The sequence below is a fragment of the Lactuca virosa genome, chromosome 4 (genome assembly GCF_052849685.1).
Source record: "Lactuca virosa cultivar CGN04683 chromosome 4, Lactuca_virosa_CGN04683_v6, whole genome shotgun sequence".
Classification (NCBI taxonomy): Eukaryota; Viridiplantae; Streptophyta; class Magnoliopsida; order Asterales; family Asteraceae; genus Lactuca; species Lactuca virosa.
The window spans coordinates 521,655,848-521,664,358 of record NC_136429.1 but is presented as its reverse complement, the minus strand read 5'-3'; positions in this window follow the sequence as shown (position 1 = coordinate 521,664,358).

Genomic DNA, 8,511 nt, shown 5'->3' with positions numbered 1-8,511 from the left:
CATAGTACAACTGGCATTGTTTACATCAAGTACAAGGTTTACATTACATGATTCCAAAATATAAAGAGTTTGGTGATTAGCAATTACGAAAGAACTTTCAACACACCGGATGCTTCCTTTTCTAACGATTACCTGAGAATACAAGTTATTTTGAAAACGGTCAACATATATAATGTTGGTGGGTTCATAAGTGTGTTTGATGTAAAGCAGTTTATGTTATTTGTAAATCCCAGAAAATCCGATATTTTCCTGTATTAAAACTTTTCTTGAAAATGTGGTGATGATCCATTAAGTATATGCGTGAATGATTTCAAAACGTGAATAAATGAGAAGTTTTGCATTATAGTTTTTGAAAGTACAAATGAGTAAGATTGGTTTCCCCGGAAAACCCGATGTCTTCCGATAAAAAGTTATGATTGTTTTTGCTTTATTTAATCGTTACATCGAATGAATATGATTTCCCTTGATTAATGATGTCGGATTTCTACGTGAGTCGTTATAACCATGCATTATAATGACTAGTTCGTCTGTCTTGGTATTCTAATGAACACCGAAATTTGATCTTAAGACTTTGTCACCCTAGACTGGCCGAGTCTAACTGTAGCGAACAGCTTAGGTGTGGGGGAGTCACCCCCGTATAAATCTATACACAAACTCTCGCTCTCCCTCCAGGAGACTTTGATTACAACTACAGACTACGACTGACACTTATTGGTGTCACCCGTTATTACTCACTCAATCCACATGAATTTGATTAACCTTGATTAATGATCTAATTTTATTTTACTTGAAGAGAAGGTAAGCCTAACAGACGAGGAGAAGAGGACTACTAGGCCCTACTAATTTTGTATGTTATTTAAGGCTGTCGAGTATACGAAAAGCGCGTTGGCCTATTTCGCATATGATTTATTTGGACCATACTAGTAATGCTAATGGGCCACTGAGGCCCAATAACATGTAAAAACCATTGAGGGTCCCTTAAGCATGTAATTGGGTCACAGGAGGCCTAATAACATGTATTATTTATGTTGGGCCCAAAAGCCATGTTAATGAGTCACGAAGGCCCATTAAGCATGATTAGAATCTCTCAAGCCCAACCATTTGAACATTTACTTGTTTTGCATAGAATTAATGTTGTGAGTTGTTTAATCGATATGTCGTATAAATCACGAATTTGTTTTATAACGATTTATAGATTTATAAAATAGTTATTTTTCTATTTACAACCCATAAGTTATAAAGTTTTGTATATTTTGACCCAATTATTATTATTATCAACATAATTGACCAAAAACATTAGTTTGACCTATTCTTGCCCCTTATTTTGTAAAGTTGGCAATTTTTGCCCTTTTTATAAAAAAATGACATTTTAGGTCCTTGAACCATTTTTCTTGACATCTTTGACCCAAACACTTATTTAAATAATGTTTTAAGCCCAAAAGTAAATTTTAGAAAGTTTCAACCCATTAGTTAAAAGATTTGCATTTTAGTCGACCTTTTTCGCAAATTTTACACTTTTTACCCAAAATCCAAAATCTTTGCATTTTCAATCCTTTTTAACAAATATGATCATTTTAAACCCCAGAAATAGATTTATTTACCTTTCTACCCATTGTTTTAAGAAATTTACCATTTCAGCCCCTTAAATCCATATTTTTCGCAACTTTGGGCCTATGGGCCGAAAAGCCCAAAATTTAGCCCAATAAGCCACAATTTCATTTTTAGTCCTTTGAAAAACATAATGTTCATAGAAATTTCCATTTTAACCGTTTTGGCATTTTGAACCTTGTAAAAACCGTAAATGACAACTTTTTTCCCAAACTTTTGTGTATTTGACAAAAATAGTCCTATAATGAGTTTTATGTTGTAGTGTGTTATTTTAAAACTTGTATATTAGTTTATCTTGACATGTTAAGTGAAATATGAACTAGGTCACATATGTTTCCTTCTTGAACTATAGATCTCGAAATATCTTTCATTTTTAGCACATATATATCACAAAAACACAAGAAATCACACATATCATACAAATACACATAGATCTTCACATTTTACTTGCATTCTCCCCCATAAAACATATGAAAACCGAAAATAGAGGGGTATGAACTCACCTTAGGTTTGTTGCTTCGGTTTTGAAGAAAGAAAATCGAAGAGTTTGGTCCTAGCAACTTCCTTGAGTAGATCTCGAACTCAAGAAGATTTCTAAGAGTATACACACCAAAAACTTTGTGTAAAGGAATGATCTAACAAGAGAGTGAAGTTATGAAGCTTGGATGTGTAAAGACTTACCAAAGATAATGATTTCTTATGGAAGAACCTCCTTGAAATGCCCTAGATCTCAAATTTTTGATGGAGGAATGAAAGGTGTTCTTGAGAGAATAGTGAGTGTTTTAAAAATGAATTTGGTGTGGGTGTTGGGTGCTCTCGGCCGAATGAAGAAGAGAAGAGAGGGAGAAGAGAGAGAGATAGATGAAAGGATGGTTGCATGGAGACATGTTAACTTGCATGGAAGTCCAACATGTAATAAGGAGGTGGCTAACCCTCCTTAATCCCCTTAATTCCTTTTTTTGTTATCTACTTGAGCCGAGAGAGAGAGAGAGAAAGGAAGGAAAGGCTTGGGCCTTTTGTGCTAGAGTCCATAATATGGAGCCCAACTTAATGGTTTTTTGGCCCATTAGACCCATTGGGTAGTTTACGGCCCAAATTGCATAAAAGAATGAGTTTTACGGCCCATTAGGGCTTATTGGATTTGTTAAGCCCCAACAAGGCCCATTAAGGTAAACCAATCCATTTTAGGCCCATTATGGTGTTGGGTTTTGAGCATTCTAACACTCTAAGTGTACATGCAACCCTAAATACCTTGGATCTATGTTTTCTCTATTATACATGCAAATATGAACTTTCTAAGGTATTCATCCTAACTAGCATAATAACATTGATTCATATGAATATATCAAGTTAGAATTACATACCTCTTTGATGTAGAATGACTTCATGAAGCTTGAGTGCCTAGTGCCCCAAGTGTGACACCTCAAATGGTTCACACAACACCAAATACACTTGGAATAACTTGAGAGAACATACACACTTCATGAAAATCGGCTAGCCCTTTCTATCACACATAGTGTTCGATTTTGTCAACAATAAAATGCTTATATAGTTAGTGACAATTAGGGTAAACCCTAATTGTCATGGCTTTCCATTTCCTTGGATCCATGGGTTCAAATACTTCATGGAGCATCCATGGAGTATCTTATGGGTTTTAGCCCAACTTGACAATCCATGGAGCATTAGCCCACTATACAAGTATGGGTGATTTACACAATCAACCCATATATTTAATTAGTCTTCTTTTGATCACTTAATTAATTCCAAACTAATTCTTGATCAATACTAATTAAATAATCTTATTAATATATTATAACTTATAATATATTAAGAAATCTTAAGTGTTATTTCTCTCATTATAGTCTATCCAAATGCATGATGCCATGCAACCCAAATGGACCATGCCGGGTCGGGTCAAGTCTTACCAATTATAGTTATGGACTTAGACATTAATCCGACAGTCTCCCACTTGGATAAGTCTAAAACTATTATTGCGTATGACTTCAAGAACCGACTGACAATCGTAGTTCTCAAAAGCTTCCGTCGAACTCTGACCTTGCTGATGATCTCTGACCTTTGTCAATGACTTGTCCATTAGATAAGTGATCATATATTCCTCCATTCTAGATATCATATGGACTGAGACATGGATTATCAATCATTCTCTCTGTCCATTTGTTGTTTCCCGATTTTCGATTTATGACGACTGACTAATTGAACAAATCAAATCAGTCCTGGCTTGGCCAAGCACTCACATGTGTCATCACTAAATCATCGAGGGGCCCACATATATCGCTTTAATCCCGAAGGTAAAAGGAATGGATAAACTTCGACTCATATGGCTTGTTCTACTACTTGTTGAATCATACACAAAGACACGTTTTATAACATCGAGTTACCAATGCGTTTTCGTGCAATCAATGTATAACCAACTCATAGTAACAACTCATATCTCTAGGTTTGAAGAATATAAGATATTATCGTCTCATGATCACTTGTTATAAAATCCATGAAGTGATTCAAATGAGCATGGGTTGAATCCAATACTCAGAACTTATGAGCACTCATGAGTGTTGTAGCACCACTTTGTCGACCAACTTGGACCTCTACAAGCCAACCCATGACAGTCTTGATTCGTATCTACTTCCAACATATGACCGACTGTGGATGGTTTGAAAAACTTAATCATTCAGGAAGAGCGACTTAGTTATTCTGGAAGTCAAAACATGCAAAGAGAAACACAAGAATAAATGAATCAAATATGGTATCAAACCCTATGAATATAAATAAACACTTTTATTTATCACCATACTGATTAATCATTATTCATTGTTTCGGTTTTATCAACTTTATACTTGAATTAAAACACTAGTTGTCCCATGCTCCAAGCAAGTACACTATGTTTTTCAAAACAATAGCTTTGCCATACACCAAGTATGCACTCTATGTTTGTCTATGTTCCTTACTATGTGAACTAGATCGATTGAACATACTTTCAGTGATTCTCTTTTCACACTCGCAAATCCTTATCAAAAAATGTAAGAATTCCAAATTCCTATCATTTATCGAAATCTGTTTAGATTTTAAACTTATATGCACTGACCTCTTGTAATGAAAGTGTACAGAGTTACAATGACTTGTCAACAATCATTATAAGGTATTCCAATGGAGTTACTCCATGGAAACTAAGTCTCATATTCAAAGTACATTGCTTTGAACATGCTTCTTGCATTAAGTTTTCTAATCTTACACAGAGAACTTCCACCTATGGAGACAACTCCATATTCTCATTTTGACTATCACTTCTGAACAAGAGATGCCTCTTTTCAGAATATGTCAATATGGTCCTTCCAAAATTAGCACTATACTTCCAACTGTCCCTGAGCAACCAATCTTTGGTAAAACTCAGATTATCCTCGATAATTGCTTAATCATTTTAGTCATATCCAATTCTAGACCTTTTCCCTTCTTAATTCCCCAGGCATTTGGAGAATTTAGAAAGGACAAATATTATAGAAAATGCAATCGATCCTGTACCCAAAGCAAATGGGACATGATTCATGATATCTCACATAAAGACATGATTCTAGACTAGTCTTTTACTACAATATTTTTATTTGCCATGTTCTCTAAATTTGACTATGAAGAGGGATGTCGTAATCATAATCGAATTTTGAGAACGCAATATATGGAATTTCCTTAAGTTGAACCAATCCAACATGAAATTCATATATATATTCTTGACTAAAGATGATTAAGGTCTCAATCTAAGCCTTTAGAACTGAAATGAAGTATATCCTCTCCCTTAATTATAGCAAAACAAGTTTTTCAACCCCTGCAACTTCACGAATTGAAACTTTTGTTTTCTATAATTAACATTGCTAACTTGCAATACTTATCATAATTATCATGCTCCCACTAACATGATGATTATTAGCATAACACTTATGCTCCCACTAGCTTTGACATGTATCCAGAAAACAGCTGGACCTCTAGAAGTCAATACTTTATTGACATTCTTACCAAGGTTCAGATTTCTGATACTAGATTGCTTTGATAAGACTTTATCAAAATCATACACTTTATCTTAGATAGCTTACAGGTGTGTCTAAACAATTTCAGAACTATGAAAAGGGATGCCGTAATCATAGTCTCATTTGTATAGACCTTTTGCCATCTGCTTCAAATCTACTTGGTGGAAGTGTTCCTCACCATCATTTTCATGAATCGGAGAGAAACCTTATGACCCTTAGATTTTATGGGGTATGTGTTCTTATCCATGTGAATCGTCAAAACCATAGTCACAAGACAAGGATAATGACAAATCCAAACACATATGGACTGAACTTAATCTTAATTTCTTACCACCTGGCAGCTCAAGGGCCTGCCATTGCTTCCAAGTTGTTATGCAACCAACTGAGAACTCTAAGAACTCATATGCAAAGCCAACTTTAACTGGAATGGGCACAGAAATATGTCAACACGATAGGTTATAATCCTCAAGTCGTGTGCTAGTGAAGAACCTCAGGTTTTATTCTTGATTAGTTCTTGAGACTTTCAAGACCTTTAAGACTCCCACTGTCCTCTTGACATATAAGACTCTCTTGTCAAATATTCAAGGGATAGTGCAGATTCTTTATCAAGACAAACACTTCACACAAATGGTCTTAGTCGGTCTTTGTTTAGTCCAAAACATCACAACTTACCAACTTCAAATGTACAAGAGTAGGACACTTTTACTCTTACATTTGACAAGTGTTATAAACCTTTCTTTAAGATATGTCACTCAAATTACAATCTTGGAGTATGACTCTAAGAATTGTTTTGGAACGAGGTATGACTCATCTTCTTGATTTAACCATTTTCAACAATTCATGACTCCTCTTCTTAGCCATAAAATGCACTAAAATGTCCTTAAAAGACCAATTGTGATATGGTTCTTTAATCATTAAGATGATCACAAACATGATACTTAAAGTGCTCTCCCATCTTTTCAGATTTGAGAAACTTTTATCTTTCTGCCTAATTTGATTCTTCTCATTCGTTCTGCCATACATTGAGACTTTTCCAATGTTTCAGAATTATACTTAAACTTGTAAGTATAACCATATTTACTAAACTTTAGTAAATCATGACGAATAGTCTTAACGAGCTTTGTGGTGGACATGACCAGTGCACAAGAATGTGTACTCGATCCCTTTAGTCCTTCACTTGATTCACACATCTATGTGAACAAGTCTTAATTTTCCAATGCTTGAAAGTTCTCATTCATCATACTATTCAACTTGCATTTAGAGAGTTTTACGTATAACTTTTCAGTTCGTAGGATTTCCAAGATTTTCCGGAGATGTCGGCCATGCTCCTCTTCGCTTCGAGAATAGACTAGAATATCGTCGATGAAAACGATGACAAAGTTGTCGAGGAATGGTCGGCTGACTCGATTCATCAGGTCCATGAATGCGGTAGGGGCATTTGTTAGACCGAAGGGCATTACAACGAATTCATAATGTCTATAGTGGGTTCGGAAAGCGGTTTTGGGAATATCCTCTTCCCGGACCTTGAGCTGGTGGTAGCCGGACCGTAGATCTATCTTAGAGAAGTAATTTGCTCCCTGGAGTGGGTAGCGATTCGAGGAAGTGGGTAGCGATTCTTGATAGTGAGCTTATTCAGCTCTCTATAATCGATACACATCCTAAAGGATCTGTCCTTCTTCTTAACAAGAAGGACCGGAGCTCCCCAGGGTGAGAAGCTAGGTCAGATGAATCCTTTACTCAAGAGCTCGCTGAGTTGGCTTCACAGTTCTTGCATCTCCGCAGGAGCCAACCTATAGGGTGATTTGGCCATTGGCGTAGCTCCCGGTACCAGGTCAATTCGGAACTCGACTTGTCTTTCTGGGGGTATCCCCGGAAGATCTTCAGGAAAGACGTCCGGGAAGTCGCAAGCCACTGGGATGTCTCGAATATTGAACTCTTCCTTGGACTTATCCACTATGTGTGCCAGAAATGCCAAGTCCTTCTTTTGTAGACACTTTTGTGCCTTAATGCACGAGATAAGACGAAGGTTCGTACTGGGTTTGTCTCCGTATATAATTAGGGTTTCGTGATTAGGGAGATGAAGGCGAACGACCTTCTCGCGACACAAAATTTCGGCATGATAGGGGCTCAACTAGTCCATGCCGATAATCACATCAAAACTCCTAATAGTTACAGGCATCAAGTTTATTTGAAAGGTATGCTGATTTAAAGTTAGGGTACATCCTACATAGATTTCCCCGGCTGATTTTGTTTTCCCATTAGCCATTTCCACCGTAAAGGTTTCATTAAGCTTTTGGGGTTGTTGTTTTAGCAAGGGTTTGAATTTGTTCCTCACAAAGCTTCGCTCTGCTCCGGTATCAAACAGGATGCATGCATATGAGTGGTTAAGGAGAAACGTACTGGTGACGACAGCGGGATCCTGAACCGCTTCTCCTTGCCCCATAGTCAGCACTGTTCCTGCTGCTCCTGTCGCCTGGGTGTTCGCATTGGGACAATTTTGTCTGAAATGTTCAGTTTTCCCGTAACCATAACAGGTATAAATGGGTCCGTCCTTGGTGTTGTTGTTGTTGTTGTTGTTGTGCATCTGGTTTTGTGGAAATTGGGTCCTATAATATTTTGCTGTATGGCCCTTCCGGTTGCATCTTGTGCACATCATCTCTCTGCATTCCCCGAGGTGATGGTAGTTACTTTTGTTACACTTGGGAAGATTCCCTGTGTACTGCTTCAGAGTATTCGGCGTGGATGAGGCTGGAGCATGTGGTGCGGGGTAGCTTGGGTTGCTGCGTGGACAGTCACTGTCTGTTGCTTCTTGGATGATTCTGAGTTCTGTTTACCTCTTCTCTTGTTACTCTTTCCTTTCTTATTCTCT